We start from the raw sequence: 19,426 nt of genomic DNA, 5'->3' as shown, positions 1-19,426 counted from the left end.
ATTAATGATTCTTGGGAAATTTTATGACGTCACTTGCTTTGAACAATATGAGGACCAGCTGTAAGTGGTACAGAATGAAGAGCAACCACTAATCATTCACAGGCAAAGCTCAAACTTGTTGAAGAGGACTTCTTAGGCAGCATCAGGTTGTTAGGCTAAATTATTGGCTGATTTTAATTGAAAGTGTGAAAAGACAATGCAATTTGCAAGATGGTATAAAGTCAGCCATCTAATTCTTAGCTGAAAGAACCTCACCTGAAGAGTTGTTATGATGCCAGAACTTTCAACTATATGTTGCAGATATTTCACTGTTAAGGTTCTGTATTTTTATGTGTTTAAAATGCATTTGGCTTTACTCAACAGATGGTCCCATCAGAAAGACTTCAATTATCTAATATTTTATGCTTTTTATTTACACTAATTCATCCAAGACAATATATTTGTTCACTATCACCTTCTCGTAAGAGATGTGTATTATTAACACGTCTCAAATCCTTGTTTTTTTTAAATCCCAAGACACATACTTTTGTTGACAAACATACACTGTGTGGAGGAAAAAAAGGAAAGTATGAAATCTCTTAGTAAGTGCTTCATTCATGTTCAAGAAAAGATGTTGGAGTATCTTGGTTTGACAGAGTCTCTTAGGTCAAGCCCAGTGAGTTTCTCACATAATTAGTCATATTTTTGCCAAAAGCAAGTAAAAAGCCAACTAAACTCTGCATATAGCAGTGAATGATACCAGTGATGCTACCAATCATTGTGAAAGTGGCGACATTTGAGTCCTGGGTCATAGGAATGATACCTCACAGAGAAGCTGGTAACCATCAATCAAGAAAAATCCTCCCTTTCCCTCACACCAGTCTATGTCCAATCTAACTCTAATCCCATGAATTTTATTTCCAAAATACATTTTGTATCCACCCATTTCCCATTCCCTAAGCTACTACAATGGTATCCTAACTCGGCTTCCCCTTATATTCTTGATCTGTTCAATCCATCCTCCACATGGCAGCCCAAGGGGTCTTTTAAAAACACAAATCTGATCACATGACCTTTCAGTGATTTTCCCTGCACTTAGGATAAAGTATTGATAAAACACCTTATCCTTACCCTAAAATGTCTTGCCATTCTCTGCAAACTCACCTTGTATTACTCTCCATCAATCTTCTTTATTTTCATTTTAAAATGTCAGGTTTATTAACAACCATGCACACATTTATGCTGGTGTCCTCACCCATTCTGGGTCATTCGTCCACAGTAGATGTGGCACTTGTGTGAGGTCCACCTGCTGTTGGCTTTAAAGGTCAACAGAAGTAGTTCGGATGCTATTTTAAATGGGAGAAAGGGAGCCATTTGGAGGGTCTTGGTTAAGGTATGACCTCATCTGATTCACATTTTTGAAGAGTTTACCCTTGCTCTGTGTGGAGAATGGATTGTAAGGGGGCCAAAATGGCAGCAGGTGAGAACCACTCTGATAGACAGTGAGGTCTTTAAAACCCAATGCCAAGCTCAGAACTAAAGGGAGAGTAATAGTTCGTTGTTGAATGAACAAATAAACAACAAAGAATTAAAACAGCAGAACCACAGAACAAGTCAAAACCACGGGTGACTTATAGCCCATAGAAACTCACCCCAGGTCCATTTGTGACCCTTCCCATCAGAAATCAGGACCACTGACCACTTGTACTCTGGATGTTAGCCAGCCCTGTGCTCTCATTTCAGACAGAGTGTATTTTATGATTTATCTTCATCCTCCTACCTTCTGCAGAACTAAATCACCGAAACATTTTACTCGGGGGAGGAGAGATGGTAAATGATCTCTCCAAACATCCCCTTTAAACTTCTGATGAAAGCAAATTTCCAAACTCATGCATTTGACTGGGAACTAATGGTGGTAAACAAATACCCTGCTTCTGCCTGTGAGACCTCAGAGGTGACCCTTGTATCTGTCATCACTGAACCAAGGTTGTAAGACACAGACAAGATCTCTATCCTCATTCTCACCTCCATTTCCAACTAACTTTAACCCATAAGACAGAAGTTGCTCAAGTTAAAATATGAGATTGCTGTGGTCTTTTAACTCGAGTCTTCACACACCTTCTTTTTCTTTTCTGAGGCTTACTTTTTCACTCGTGACATGCATGCCTCTCCTCGATTTGCAAATCTCCTTCCAGGGGCTGTCTAAATGGCAAGCTTCTTTGATCTATAGCCCACTCAAAGGTAGGATCTGTATTTCCAACATCCAGCACGGGCTGCCTCCCTGTTGACATTAATCTTCTGCCTTTGCCAGGTCTAGACAATAGGGGTTGGAGAGTGTTAATCTAAAGATTCACCAGACACCAAGCCATAAATCTGCCCGAAGGTAGGTAGACTTGTGGCATTTTCTATTTGCTCCCCTAAGAAGACTCTAGACGCCGTTTGATCCGCCATTGCCTTTGCCCTGAAATACTGAATTACACACAATGTCGAAACTCAGTTCCTTCAGAGCATCTCACATGCAGCAAAGCTGAGAAGGAGAACAAAAGCACTTCAGGAAATGAGCCACAAAACCCAAGGGGAGACACTGAGAGATATGATATTTAGATGTTTTGAGAGGTTTTGTTTTCCAGTAGAATAAAGCCTGTGGGATATTTCTTATCTTATAGTTACATCTCTAATGAGCCAGGTTGAGATTTTTCTAGGTGCAGTATCCTTAGGTACTTTTTTAACAAAATCTATGTTAGGGTGAAAGTTCTCAATTAGAATCCAAATTAAAAGGTGTTTACAAGAGAATGCTACCAATAAGCTGGATATCTTCAGTACGTTTTCACAAAATCCAACTGTTAAATAGCAAACCTGAAAAGTTCCCTGTATCCGAAATGATAGATTAGGCAATTGTGCCTGCAAAACCAAAGGCATCATTATATCTTGTCTGCAAGCACAACTGATAAATGATTTCATTTGCAAAGTGATTCCATATTTTTGTTTTGACTTTGGCTTCCCCCAAGATTAACTGCACTGTCAACGTGTGTGGCTGAAGACTGAAGATCATTTTTCCTCTCTTTTTTTTTTCCATCAAAGAAATTTTGGACATACTAAATAAGTTACATCTCTTAACTGTATTTGTTCTGGCTTAAGAAAATCTCTGTCTTAGGATGCTGGTCCTAGCAACCAGCTAACAACTCAAGATAACTTCCAGTGCTAGCTTTGCATATAGTAGGCAATGCTCTGCATCATTTAAAGGAATTCCTTCTTGCACCTCTCCAGGTAAAGTTTGAGTTCTTTTATACTTTGGGGTTCTTCTACATGTTGCCCACACTTAAAAAGACATAGCCCAGCATGTACAAAAAGAAATGACCCATTTCATGTGCCAAGGATGAGTTGGTAGTGTCTTCTGTGTTTAGGATTCTGGGACTATATCCTTCCTTAACAGGAAAGAGTGCCAAGATCATCAAGGGCTTACGTAAAGTTTCACAGCGACACAAGTTACCTTTTCACAACCCGTCCCCTAGTGTGTTTCTAATGATAGACTTCATTTTGAACTGTCCACTTAGCCCCATCACTTCTAGAGTCTCTCTTTTTTCTTTGCTCATAAAAACAGTGCTCAAGAGAGCCTTGTAATCAGCCATAGAAAGGAACGAAACTGGGTCATTTGTAGAGACGTGGATGGACCTAGAGACTGTCATACAGAGTGAACTAAGTCAGAAAGAGAAAAACAAATATCGTATATTAACGTATATATGTGGAATCTAGAAAAATGGTACAGATGAACTGGTTTGCAAGGCAGAAATAGAGACGCAGATGTAGAGAACAAACGTATGGACACCAAGGGGGGAAAGCGGGGGGTAGAGGTGGTGGGATGAAATGGGATCTCGGGATTGACATATATATACTAGTATGTATAAAATAGATAACTAATAAGAAGCTGCTGTATAAAAAAATAAATAAAATTTAAAAAAAAAAAAGAGAGAGAGAGCCTCGTAACCTCAGGATTCAAGTCCTATAAGAAGTGAGCTGTAAATCCATGCACAGAACAGGACAGTATTTTGTAACCATACAAAAAAGATTTGGGTTGCAATTTTTACGACAGTGCACTTTGCTGATTAAAACTAGCTCAACATTCCACATTAAATACTCATGCAGATTTCAGCTCTTTTAAGAATTGGTAACCAAGAAACACAACTTAAGAAGTAAACGTCGTCGGGCTTCCCTGGTGGCACAGTGGTTGAGAGTCCGCCTGACGATGCAGGGGGCACGGGTTCGTGCCCCGGTCCGGGAAGATCCCACATGCCACGGGGCGGCTGGGCCCGTGAGCCACGGCTGCTGAGCCTGCGCGTCCGGAGCCTGTGCTCCGCAATGGGAGAGGCCACAACAGTGAGAGCCCACGTACCGCAGAAAAATAAATAAATAAATAAATAAAATAAACCTCGCATACAAAAATAACCTGACAGGAAGGAAAAACAGTCACATGTGGTAAATACACATTTGTAGTCAGTACTATAAATCATGAAACAGATTAATTACCCAGAAACATACAAAACTGTCCTCTAAATTATTCTTCTAACATCCCGGCTCTCCGTTGACTCATTACTAAATTATTTGCCACTGAATGAATTTTCTTGTCTTCAGACACTTTTCGAGCAGGAAGGAGTTGGCACTGATGAAACGCTTTCTGCAAGGAGAGAGGTTATGTCCACACAACCCTGAATCAACTGGTTATAAAGTTGAAAAATTCTGTTGAACCACAGGGAAGTTTCCTCCTTTTGTAAGCCAGTGGTTAGCAGCCATTTATTTTGCAACACCCTCTTTCTTCAGGAAAAAAATTCACAGATAACACACCAACATGTCATTTAAATAAATAAATATGCCCCACCTGTAATATAAAGGGGAAAAAGCCACTTATTGTAATATGTTATACATTTCAGTATTTGCATGTTTGGGCACTAAAAGTCATAAATAAAAGAATCAGAAGATTTCATCTGTGCAGAGGAGCACAAAAGCTACAAATATTCCCAACCCTTGGAACATCCAGAACTGTACCCGTAGTTCCCACACAACCCCTAGAGGGAAGTTCTCTTATTGAAACCCACCTGTTTCTACAACACTAAATGATTGGTTTGATCACCTCTTTTTGATATTATCGGGGTTTTTTTCTAGTGAGATTTATTCTCATTCAACCGTGCAACACATGACACAGGTACATTTCTGGTGCTGGGAATGTAACAGTGACCAAAGCAGACAGGTCTGATCTCATGGAGCTGACATTCTAGTGGAAGAGACAAACAATAGACAAAATAGATGTTATCATTTTCTTAAGCTAGTAGTGTCATAGCCATTGAAGAGAACTTAGAACCACAAACCTTAAGTTTTTTTCATCTCTGTCTCTAAGTGCAAATCTCTAAAAGTACAATGCCAATGAACAAACTTGTCCCATTAGAAACTTGTCCCATTCCACGGCCTGTCACATGATGGTACCAACAGAGTAAAACAGCACAAACCAAGGGAAAACAGAAAAATAGCCCAGTCCAAAGACATTCTGAGGTGTGTCTTTTAGGCAAGAGCTATAAGATTTTCTCTATTTCCCTTGAGCTGGGTCTCTGAAACTCCAAAAGACATCTCCCTGGTTACATCTGAGTCTGGAAAGCAGCTTGTTAGTGTCCAAAAATAGACAGTATCATTCTCAGGTTTCTGCATGAAACTATTTTTCACTAGGGGGTGATGTATTTGAACTTCTCTGCATCTCACTGTGAAGTGGGGGCTGGAGGTGGTAGACACGCTCTCATCTATTCTGAATATGGATGAGGAAGTTCTCTCTATTACATTTCACTAGGCTTAATACTCCCAAGAAAAATAAGGATAAATTATTCCCTCTAGGTTGTTCTTCAGTTACCTTTGAATCAAAATCAGTTTGAATTTCTCTTATAAATCAGAGGGATAAAGCAAACAAAAGACAAAGCACTCCAATACATCAATAGCATGTTTCCTGCTAGCTGTAGACCTGTGATGAGATCTCATACTTGCTAAAGTTATCAATGATGTATATATATCATATATATATTCTGTATCACATTGTTCTATACACATGGTTTAGGTATTCAGGCTGCAAATATTTTATTCTTTCTATTCCACCCCTAATTTACAAAAAAAATAAATAAATACCCTTCTGTGCCTTGATAATCTGAAGAGAATAGATAATTTCCATGATTGCCGGGCAATAGTTAAGATTAGTAACATAACTCAAGTTCTATATGTACAATGTGGGACGAGCATAACAGGGGCACATGTGTGTGACATCAGGACACAACTTTTATATGGAGCAGACTTCAGGAGAATCACTCACTGTGTACATTAGAAAAACCTTTTTCTTTAGTTTTTAGACTCTACCATCCTCAACATAGGAGCTTTACTTTGGGTTAGCTCTCCTCATGGTCATAAAATGGCTGCCACACACTTCGAGGCTTCATAGGTGGACAAAACTAGATCTAGCAGAAAAGAGACTGCCTCTTCCTGAGCTTGAGTGAAACAGAACTTTCTTCTGGAGATGTTCTTCCTGAAAACTCCCCCAGCCAACCTCTCATTTTTCTATCGGCCAGAACTAGGTTTCATGCTCACACCTAAGATAATTGATTGGGAAGGGAAATTCTTGATTGATTCAGGATTCACCTTTTGGCTAGACAGAGGGATCTGTTTCTTGGAAGAATATCTGGAGGTGTGTGGGCGAGGGGAAGTTCTACTGAAAAGGAATAAGAGGTATTTTGTTGTTTTTTTTGGTGGGGGTGAGAGGAAAGGCAAACAATACTGTCTGTTACATAAGGCTTCTAGAAGCGATCAAGAAATTTCCACCATTTAAGTTTTCTTGCCTTAAGGATTTCTCAAGCATTTCCACACTCCGTACCTTCCCAAGAGTGCTATTTATGCTTGTTGTCTCCACTGCATTCTATCACAGCTTTGTTGCTTGCACAGAATGTTCTCTTTAGTCTCCTCTCACTGAGACTTCCAAGCCATGTCATTCAAGATGTTTAAAAGTGCTAATTATTATTATTTATTAATTATTGTTACTTACTAATAATTTAGATAAATTTGAAAGGCGTTTTTTACTCAGTATTTACTAAGTGCCAGGCATGGTGCTAAATGCTCCCTAGGCATGGACTTATTTAAACATCATTGTATTTCGGAGGAACGTGCTGTTTTATCATTCTTCTGTGATAAAGAAACTGAGGCTCAGAGAGGCTAAGGAACTTTCTCAGTCACACAGGTAAAAGTGGCAGAGTTGGCCCTTCATCCTGGACTTATGTGACTCCACCATCCATGCCTAACCGCTTACCTGTTGTTTGATATCTTCTTTCAGATTAGAAGCCATACTGAATGAGTTGATATAATCATTGATCGACTTCCATATTCGTAATTACCCAGAGTTCTGGCCTTCCTAATAGCTCAGTGACTGTAAACATTATGATGCCCCATCCTCAGAGTTTCTGAGAACTGGGAGTGGGCTGGGGTCATTACCAGCATGGCTAAAGGTCACCAGATGAGTCAATCAGAGGAAGAGCTTAGAACTAAAACCAGAGCCTTCTGACTCCTAGGCCATTGCCCTTCTCATGGATCAAGAAATTCCTTACCCAGGACACAAATCATTCTCCCATGAAGCTCAGGAGTCCTTAGCGCCATCACCCAAGTAACCTCCTTATGGCTCCCTAGTAAATGTCAGCAAATGATGTTAACCTTGATAGAAAGAGGCAAACCCAACAAGGAAGAAGTGTTGCAGTTTTGGCAACGAAACAAGTCAGAAGTTGTGTACAGGAACCACAGTCACAGCAGGTATCTAAATGCCCCTTCCAAACTCTGGTTACAGAAGTCCTTCTTACACTTCCTGCTGCCTCAGTGAAGACAGTAGTAAAGTATTTGGTTTCACTTTGTCCACAGGACAAGATTGCTTCTGCCACATCGCTTCCCCAACCACCTGAAAGAGCATCCTAGTCTGTCAGCCCCAGAGAATGAGACAAAGTGATGCTGTGGTGCTGGGGAAAGGAGAAAACCAAGCCAGGAGAGAGGAAGTGTACATGCCAACTGCTCTAAACATGGCTTCTAGACCAAGAACAAAAGTCTTAATTTCAGAGTGCTGAGGAAAGAGTATGCTCACTGGTAGGTGAAATGCAACTTCTCTGTGGAAAACGGGAGCTCTCAAATCATTGCTTTCTCTTCTCAAGCATCTATTAGACCCTTTCCAAAGGCTCCTCAGCGTCAACATGGGGTAATGCCACTGCGTTCATCTAAAATCTAGGATCTGCAAATGGACACTGGCAGGGTGGACCACAAGGTCTGTCATTCAGCGTAGCACAAATGCACTCATCTTCCATCACTGGTTCAGACTCCAGGCAGCTTGCCCATATGGCTGGGAAGTTAGAACAACACTTTGTCAACTGGTATGAGTACAGGGGTACAGACCTAATGAGCTGATGTTTCTTTGGACTTCTGTTTGAGGTATCCGTATTGTTAGAGGATGGTATTTGTATGTCAGAGGATGGTATTTGTATGTCAGAGGATGTTGGGTGCAGTTAAATCCAAGTATATAGGGATTGATTTTAGAAAACTCCCATAAATCATATCCTTTTGCCCTGTTCAAAGAGGGGGAGAAGGTCTCCTCTTAAAACCGATTCTCCACACTTCTGCCAGCAATCGTTCATAAAATCTGTCATTGCCACAGCTTAACGCACACTTCTTCAAAGAGATCTTGAGCCATTAATCTCAAGCAGCCTTCCAACATTTGTCTTTTCAGTGCCTCTCTCCAAATGACTTTCCCTTCCATTTGTTTCTGACCTATTTCCCTACAACAGACTGTAAACTCTGTGAGAACTGGAACTTTATCTATTGTTCCAATTAAGATGACTTTGCTCTGCTGTTCATGGAAAATCCAAACTAAAAGTGGCTTAAAGTAGGTAAGAACTCATTTTTCTTCCATGGAGAAGTTGTCCAGAAGTAAGCCATCCAGGGCTGATAAGGTGGCTCCAAGACCCTCAAGGGGCTCAAGCTCTTTCAAACTTTTAAATGTGTTGCCTTCAATAGACTTTCACCTCAAGGTTCAGTCATGGCTTCTGTTTTCCAGCCAGCAGGAAGGAAGACTAGGTGAAAAGAAGCAAGGTCCTCCTTCCTTTAAATATACTTCTGCTTACATCTCATTGGCCTACACCAAGTCACATGGTCATATCTCCTGCAAGGGAAGCTGGGAAATGTAGTCTTTACTTCTGAACAGGCCCAGCCAAAAAAACAGGGATTTTATTACTAAAGAAGACAGGGAAAACTAATACCAGAGTGCAATTAGCAGTCTCAGACACATCTGTCTTATTTGCTGCTCTATACCTAGGACCTGGTCAATGCTATTGTAAAAAGGCTCAAAAGCCATCTGTTGAATGAAAATGAGTGAATGAATTGCATTCCTTGGCTTATGCACTCAAAGACTTTCCACTGCTTGTAGAATGAAGACCCCAAACCTCAACAGGGCCTCCAAAGACTGGTATGATCTGAATCCTATACACCCCTCCAGCCTTCCATTCTTCCACTGTTCCCTCTCTCTTTTGGCTCCAGCTGTGATGACTTTCCTCAGTTCCTGGAATATTCCAGGCTCTCTCCAGGTCACTACACATGCCATTTCCTTTGCCTGAGATGCTGGTCCCCAATCTATTCATCTAGGTATGCCCTACTCTTATCTTGTTCCTTTTCTAGTCCCAATTCCTAGAAAAGTACCCAGGATGCAGGAGATACTCAATAACTATCCCTTGATTGACTGAACTTAAGCATGCATTTCCTTCAGGGAGAGCTCTCTTACTCTCCAGATCAAGTTGGGGTCCCTAACGTGCATTCCATAGTACTCTGAACTTTTCCTTTGTGATACTATGTACTCTTAAAATTATTTACTTAATTATTTAGAAGTATTTATTAAATATCTAACCTCCATCTTGGATAAAGATACTGGAGATCAAGGATTATGTCACTCTCATTCTCTGCTATATTGCCAGTGCCTAGAAAAGTATGTGGCACATAGTGTGCTTCATAAACACTTGCTGACTACGGATGAATACCTAATTTTTGTAAGCTACTATATGTATGTATGCTATATTTACATATAAGCTTTTGCTGAATCAATTAAAACAACTATTCCTCATTCTCATGGAACTAATGTTCTAAAAAAGACACGAGCATAAATGTACATTCAGGAAAAGACTATACAATAATACTTGATTCATACCCAGACTAAATTCATCCACTGCCTGTTGATGAGTGAAGGAGTGAAGCAACAGGGGCCTCACCTATTGTGTGTGCTTGAACTCATGTAAGTCATGTAGGCATATCACGGTCCTCCAAGGAGATGGTCTTGAGAACTTAGTGCTTAGCTCGGTGTCTATGAAAGGGGCATGGGAGGCTTCAGAGAAGAGCATCTCAGGATTCCACATGAAAGGGGAAAAAAATGAATCTCTTCATACCGATAATAAGACATGAGATTCAAGATGTTTGGCTTACTGGATTTGCTAAGGCTCCTGTCTGATCCCACCCTTGGATGACTTTGTATATCCCATCACTCACGAACTCCTCTTCAGAAGCTGTGATACATCTCAGCAACCATACTCACGGGTGTACCTTCACTGACTGGGTCCATATATTTATGACAAACGTAACATGCTATGACACAGGCATTGTCAAAAGCAGTAGAGGGAAAATATTTCACAGTGTCTTCAATTAGCTACTTTCAAGAAGAACCTGTAAATTCCTGATTTATTAGGCAAGTTGACCTTATTTCACTCCCATTCCTGTAACAATAATTCTTTAAAACCCTCATGAAATTCAAATTATAATTTAGATGACTATTAGATGACTATTTAGAGGACTATGATTAATGAGCTATTTGGAAAAGCTTGGCATGACCCTGCCTTTGAAGGAAACAAAATGTCACCTGAATGGTAGATGTTTTAATTTTTTACATGAGCACATCCATTTGGCTTCTACTGAGGATTTAGTGCCAGTGAACTCATGCCCTGCTCCAAATTTGCACAGGTGTGCATTTCATCTTAAAACAAATCCCAGAGTCTGTACTTCATGATACTTTTCTCCTGGTAACCCATGAAGTTGCGGTCAGGATAATAGGAGCCACCTACCTCAAGAGCCCACTCACGTCTGCATGGTAGATGATCTGCAAAAATGGCCTCCCACAATTATACCCATGCCGTTCCTCCCACCAAGAGGTAGAGCACATTTCCCCTTTTCTGGAAACTAGGGTGACCTCATGACTCCCTTTGGCCATAAAATGCAGCCAAATTGATGTTGTGTGACTTCTGAATGAGGCCATCACGGCTCTTCCAGCTCCAGGCAAACCCCCGCCCCTGGCCCCCCCACCAGCCAGCACCACGTGGAGCAGAGATGAGCCATCCATGTGGAGTCCGGGCCAACTTGTGAGCAACTAGTGGTTATGATTATCTTAAGCCACAAAGTTGTGCGGTGGGTTGTTACTAAGCCATAAATAACCAAAACCAACGAGGAAACTGGAGCACAAAGGGCCACCTTAGCTAGTCAAGTAGCAAAGCTTAGATTTGAACCCAGGCTACCCAACATCGAAGCCACACCTTTAACCACTGTTCTATGTTGACTGCTTAGATATAAACAAAAGCAAAGCAGAATGAGGTGGCAGATCAAAGTCACAGTCTAAGAGGTACAAATAGAGGAAGGGGGAAAGGAAATAAACAAAACCAAAAAACTCAGGCCGGGGATCTGAGGTAATGGAGTGAAGAAAAGTATAGAGGAAACAGCATGGTTTTCAACACATATTTTTGCCCTTTAACCCCTGCCTGAGGCAGAACGCATTTACCTTGATCTTCATGCACATATTCTACCCCTTAGGAGTCCCATAGGAAAGGCAGCAGTTAAGAGCTTCAACTTAGAGTTAAGTCTCAACCCCCTACCTTTGTGCTCTGGTCACATCACTTAACATCTCTGAGCCCTAGCCTATCCATCTGTAAAATGGACACAACAATTTGGTCTAACTCATAATTTGTTGTAAAGATTAATTCAAACAATATACTCATAGTTAAATCTCAATAAATGACAGTTATTATTTTGATGGAAATCTACTCTAACAGGTGCCCCAGAGATCTTCCTCCTCACATTTTTGGCCCTATAGTTCGTTTGGTTTGGTTTCAAATCTGCCACATTCTATCTCCAAGTCCATGTGCAATGTCAGCCACCAGATGTAGGACCCCCCAACACCGCTGTAGGCAAGTCCCTCCTTATTCACACACTGATAAACTGCCATACCTGTTTGGCCTATAGGTTCGGGAAGCTCTATTTTAAGGCCCCAATTGATGGCCAAATCTGAAATCCCCCTCTGCAACCCAGGATCTCATTTTGCACCTCTTGTCATATTAAACAGTAAATAAATTATCACCTGAGCAAGAGAAAAGCTCTTTCAAAAGCTCCTTTCTCTTTCTTTCTTCTCTTGTCATCAATCTTTCTGGGTAGTCAAGTCTTTTTTTTTTTTTTTTTTTAATGACATCTAAGCACTCTGCTCTCATGTGCTTCTGATACAGTTTGCTCTCTCTTTGCTTATAATGCCCCAGTCCTCTCCCACTTTTCCCATTATCTCAAATTCCACGACCACTAGAGTGATACCAACAAGCCGACAACCCACTTGGCTGCCAGACCTCTTCCAAGCACTGATTAATTCGCCTGGTCCGAGAGCAACACGCCTTACCACCAGATGAAATTCCTTTCCCTCCCTTTTCATCTTCCAGGCAAGGTGCCTGCACCTTGGAGTGGTCGGGATGGATTGGTTTTTAGTTTAATGTATTCCAGCATGCATAAAGAAAGCATGAGGAGTCCAATTCCCTTGATGAATATACCAATCCACTCCCCAAGAGCCTTCATTTGTGCTCCTTATCACGCTCGGAAAGATTCGCCCATGATGTGCGATGTTGGCAGCCGCCGCGTTCCATCTGGGGCACTGTTCCCTTCCTGAGCTTCCTCAGACTCAACGTGGAGCTTCACGCTCTGCCTAGGGTGTCTTGAAAACCATCCCTCACCTTAAGATCCACCATGAGTTTTGCATCTTTGCCTTCTTCTCGTGATACTGTAAGAAACTTGACTTTTAGAAGAAACATAGAACACACTCTTAGAGAACTTGGCCCAATCAAATGATAAGGCCTCAGATTTCCAGCAGGAAGTAACAATGCAAAGGTATAAAGCACCAGTGGCTTCTACCAAAAATACTTGTAGCACTTCCAGAGGGTTTCCATAGAGACAAAAAGGACATTTCACTTGCGAAAGGAAAGGGAAACGAAGTCCAATGACGTTTGCTCACTTTCTGAAAACTTGAAAAACAACAGATGAAAAGACAAATCCAAAGTCTCCTCACAAACGTATTTTCCTTAAATAGATGAGAGAAACAGAGGCCCAGATAGAATCTTCAGACTTCTGCCTGGCTAGCACCTTCGTACCATTCAAGTCTAAATTACAAGTCTTTCCTGATCTCCCATATAAAATAACTTCCTTGGGAGACCTTCAATATGGCAGAGGAGTAAGACATAGAGATCACCTGCCTCCCCACAAATACATCAAAAATACAACTACAGGTGGAACAACTCCTACAGAACACCTACTGAACGCTGGCAGAAGACCTCAGACTTCCCAAAAGGCAAGAAACTCCCCATGTACCTGGGTAGGGCAAAAGAAAAAAAAAAAAAAAAACAGAGACAAAAGAATAGGGACGGGACCTGCACCTCTGGGAGGGAGCTGTGAAGGAGGAAAGGTTTCCACACACTAGAAGCTCCTTCACTGGCGGACACAGGGGTTGGCAGCGGGGAGCTTCGGAGCCAAGGAGGAAAGTGCAGCCACAGGGGTGCAGAGGGCAAAGTGGAGAGATTCCCGCCCAGAGGATTGGTGCTGACCGGCACTCACCAACCCGAGAGGCTTGTCTGCTCACCCGCCAGGAAGGGCGGGGGCTGGGAGCTGAGGTTGGGCTTCGGAGGTCGGATCCCAGGGAGAGGACTGGGGTTGGCTGCATAAACACAGTCTAAGGGGGCTAGTGCACCACAGCTAGCCAGGAGGGAGTCGAGGGAAAAGTCTGGAGCTGCCCAAGAGGCAAGAGACCATTGTTTAGGGGTGCACGAGGAAAGAGGATTCAGAGCACCACCTAAACGAGCTCCAGACACGGGTGCGAGCCGCGGCTATCAGTGTGGACGCCAGAGATGGGCATGAGACGCTAAGGCTGCTGCTGCAGACGCCAAGAAGCCTCTGAGCAAGCACAGGTCACTCTCCACACCCCTCCTCCCGGGAGCCTGTGCAGCCCACCACTGCCAGGGTCCCGTGATCCAGGGACAGCTTCCCCGGGAGAATGCACGGCGTGCCTCAGGCTGGTTCAACATCATGCCGGCCTCTGCCACCGCAGGCTCACCCCGCGTTCCGTACCCCTCCCTCCCCCCGGCCTGAGTGAGCCAGAGCCCCCTAATGAGCTGCTCCTTTAACCCCATCCTGTCTGGGCGGGAACAGACATTCTCAGGCGACCTACACGCAAAGGAGGGTCCAAATTCAAAGCTGAACCCCAGGAGCTGTGCAAACAAAGAAGAGAAGGGAAATTTCTCCCAGCAGCCTCAGGAGCAGCGGATTAAATCTCCACAATCAACTTGATGTACCCTGCATCTTGGGAATACCTGAATAGACAACGAATCATCCCAAAATTGAGGCAGTGGATTTTAGGAGCAACTGTAGACTTGGGGTTTGCTTTTGGCATCTAATTTGTTTCTGGTTTTATGTTTATCTTAGTTTACTATTCAGAGTTTATTATCACTGGCAGATTTATTTATTGATTTGGTTGTTCTCTTACTTTTTTTATATATATAGATTTTTTTTCCTTTTTTTCTTTTTCTAAGTGTGTATGTGTATGCTTCTTTGTGTGATTTTGTCAGTACAGCTTTCCTTTTCCCATTTATCCTAGGGTTCTCTCTGTCTGTTTTTTTATTTTGTACAGGTTTTCGTGCTTGTTATCATTGGTGAATTTGTTTTTTGGTTTGGTTGCTCTCTTCTTTCTTCTTTTTTCTTTTATTACTTTTTAATTGTTTTATTTTTAATGACTTTTAAATTTTTTATTTTAAAAACTTTATTTTATTTTATTTATTTTTCTTTTTTTCTTTCTTTTTTTCTCATTTTTATTCTGAGCCATGTGGCTGACAGGGTCTTGGTGCTCTGGCTGGGTGCCAGGCCTGTGCCTCTGAGGTGGGACAGCCAGGTTCAGCACATTGGTACAACAGAGACCTCCCGGCTCCACATAATATGAAATGGCAAAAGCTCTCCCAGAGATCTCCATCTCAACGATAAGACCCAGCTCCACTCAATGACCAGCAACCTACAGTGCTGGACACCCTAAGCCAAACAAGTAGCAAGACAGGAACACAACCCCACCCATTAGCAGAGAGGCTGCCTAAAATCATAATAAGGTCACAGACACCCCAAAACACACCACCAGACAGAGTCCTGCCCACCAGAAAGACAAGATCCAGCCTCATCCTCCAGAACACAGGCACCAGTCCCCTCCCCCAGGAAGCCTACACAACCCACTGAACCAACCTTAGCCACTGGGGGCAGACACCAAAAACAACGGGAACTACGAACCTGCAGCCCGCAAAAAGGAGACCCCAAACACAGTAAGTTAATCAAAATGAGAGGACAGAGAAACACGCAGCAGATGAAGGAGCAAGGTAAAAACCCACCAGAACAAACAAATACAGAGGAAATAGGCAGTCTACCTGAAAAGAATTCAGAGTAATGATAGTAAAGATGATCCAAGATCTTGGAAACAAAATGGAGAAAATACAAGAAACGTTTAACAAGGACACAGAAGAACTAAAGAGAAAACAAACAGTGATGAACAACACAGTAAATGAAATTCAAAATTCTGTAGAAGGAATCAATAGCAGAATAACTAAGGTAGAAGAACGGATAAGTGACCTGGAAGATAAAATAGTGGAAATAACTACTGCAGAACAGAATAAAGTAAAAAGAATGAAAAGATTGAGGACAGTCTCAGAGAGCTCTGGGACAACATTAAACACAACCAAAATTCGAATAATACGGATCCCAGAAGAAGAAGAGAAAAAGAAAGGGACTGAGAAAATATTTGAAGAGATTATAGTTGAAAACTTCCCTAATATGGGAAAGGAAATAGTCAAGTCCCAGAAGCACAGAGAGTCCCATACAGGATAAATCCAAGGAGAAATACGCTAAGACACATATTAATCAAATTACCAAAAGTTAAACACAAAGAAAAAATATTCAAGTCAGCAAGGGAAAAACAACAAATAACATACAAGGGAATCCCCATAAGGTCAACAGCTGGTGTTTCAGGAGAAACTCTGCAAGCCAGAAGGGAGTGGCAGGACATATTTAAAGTGATGAAAGGGAAAAACCTACAACCAAGAATACCCTACCCAGCAAGGATCTCATTCAGATTCGACGGAGAAATTTAAACCTTTACAGACAAGCAAAAGCTAAGAGAATTCAGCACCACCAAACCAGCTTTACAACAAATGCTAAAGGAACTTCTCTAGGCAGGAAACACAAAAGAAGGAAATGACCTACAAACAAACAATTAACGAACAATTAACAATATGATAATAAGAACATATATATCGATAACTACCGTAAATATAAATGGATTAAATGCTCCAACCAAAAGACACAGACTGGCTGAATGGATACAAAAACAAGAACCGTATATATGCTGTCTACAAGAGACCCACTTCAGACCTAGGGACACATACAGACTGAAAGTGAGGGGATGGAAAAAGATATTCCATGCAAATGGAAATCAGAAGGAAGCTGGAGTAGCAATTCTCATGTCAGACAAAATAGCCTTTAAAATAAAGACTATTACAAGAGACAAAAAAAGACACTACATAATGATCAAGGTATCAATCCAAGAAAAAGATATAACAATTGTAAATATCTATGCACCCAACATAGGAGCACCTCAATACATAAGGCAAATGCTAACAGCCATTAAAGGGGAAACTGACAGTATCACAATAATAGTAGGGGACGTTAACACCTCACCTTCACCAATGGACAGATAATCCAAAATGAAAATAAGGAAATACAAGCCTTAAATGACACGTTAAACAAGATGGACTTAATTGATATTTAAAGGACATACCGTCCAAAAACTACAGAATGCACTTTCTTCTCAAGTGCTCATGGAAAATTCTCCAGGATAGATCATATACTGGGTCACAAATCAAGCTTTGGTAAATTTAAGAAAATTGAAATAGTATCAACTATCTTTTCCAACCATGACACTATGAGACTAGATATCAATTACAGGAAAAGATTTGTAAAAAATACAAACACATGGAGGCTAAACAATACACTACTAAATAATCAAGAGATCACTGAAGAAATTGAAGAGGAAATCATAAAACACCTAGAAACAAATGACAATGAAAACAAGACAACCCAAAACCTATGGGATGCAGCAACAGCAGTTCCAAGAGGGAAGTTTATAGCAATACAATCCTACCTTAAGAAACAAGAAACATCTCAAATAAACAACCTAACCTTACACCTAAAGCAATTAGAGAAAGAAGAACAAAAAAAACCCAAAGTTAGCAGAAGGAAGAAAATAATAAAGAGCAGATCAGAAATAAATGAAAAAGAAATGAAGAAAACAACAGCAAAGATCAATAAAATTAAAAGCTGGTCCTTTGAGAAGATAAACAAAATTAATAAACCCTTAGCCAGACATATCAAGAAAAAAAGGCAGAATACTTGAATTAATAGAATTTGAAATGAAAACGGAGAAGTAACAACTGACACTGCAGAAATACAAAGGATCATGAGAGATTACTACAAGCAACTATATGTCAATAAAATGGACAACCTGGAAGAAATGGACAAATTCTTAGAAAAGTACAACCTTTTGAGACTGAACCAGGAAGAAACAGAAAATAGAAACAGACCAATCACAAGCACTGAAATTGAGACTGTGATTAAAAATCTTCCAACAAACAAAAGCCCAGGACCAGACGGCTTCACAGGCGAATTCTATCAAACATTTAGAGAAGCGCTAACACCTATCCTTCTCAAACTCTTCCAAAATATAGCAGAGGAAGGAACACTCCCAAACTCGTTCTACGAGGCCAGCATCACCTTGATACAAAACCAGGCAAAAATGTCACAAAGAAAGAAAACTACAGGCCTATATCACTGATGAACACAGATGAAAAAATCCTCAACAAAATACTAGCAAACAGAAACCAACAGCACATTAAAAGGATCATACACCATGATCAAGTGGGGTTTATCCCATTAATGCAAGGATTCTTCAATGTATGCAAATCAATTAATATGATACACCATATTAACAAATTGAAGGAGAAAAATCATATGATCATCTCAATAGATGCAGAGAAAGCTTTTGACAAAATTCTACACCCATTTATGGTAAAAAGCTTCCAGAAAGTAGGCATAGAGGGAACTTACCTCAACATCATAAAGGCCATATATAACAAACCCACAGCCAAGATCGTTCTCAATGGTGAAAAACTGAAACCATTCTCACTAATATCAGGAACAAGACAAGGCTGCCCACTCTCACCACTATTATTCAACATAGTTTTGGAAGTTTTAGCCACAGCAATCAGAGAAGAAAAGAAATAAAAGGAATCCAGATCAGAAAAGAAGAAGTAAAGCTGTCACTGTTTGCAGATGACAGGATACTATACATAGAGAATCCTAAGGATGCTACCAGAAAACTACTAAAGCTAATCAATGAATTTGGTAAAGTAGCAGGATACAAAATTAATGCACAGAAATCTCTGGCATTCTTATACACTAATGATGAAAAATCTGAGAGTGAAATTAAGAAAACACTCCCATTTACCATTGCAACAAAAAGAATAAAATATCTAGGAATAAACCTACCTAAGGAGACAAAAGACTTGTATGCAGAAAACTATAAGACACTGATGAAAGAAATTAAAGATGATACAAATAGGTGGAGAAATATACCATGTTCTTGGATTGGAAGAATCAACATTGTGAAAATGACTCTACTACCCAAAGCAATCTACACATTTAATGCAATCCCTATCAAACTACCAAAGGCACTTTTCGCAGAACTAGAAAAAGAAATTTCACACTTTGTATGGAAACACAAAGGACCCCGAATAGCCAAAGCAATCTTGAGAAAGAAAAATGGAGCTGGAGGAATCAGGCTCCCAGACTTCAGACTATACTACAAAGCTACATTAATCAAGACAGTATGGTACTGGAACAAAAACAGAAATATAGATCGATGGAACAGGATAGAAAGCCCAGAGATAAACCCACACACATATGGTCACCTTATCTTTGATAAAGGAAGCAAGAATATACAGTGGAGAAAAGACAGCCTCTTCAATAAGTGGTGCTGGGA

The sequence above is a fragment of the Physeter macrocephalus genome, chromosome 18, assembly GCF_002837175.3.
Source record: "Physeter macrocephalus isolate SW-GA chromosome 18, ASM283717v5, whole genome shotgun sequence".
NCBI classification, from domain to species: Eukaryota; Metazoa; Chordata; class Mammalia; order Artiodactyla; family Physeteridae; genus Physeter; species Physeter macrocephalus.
Note: the sequence above shows the minus strand (reverse complement) of the source record.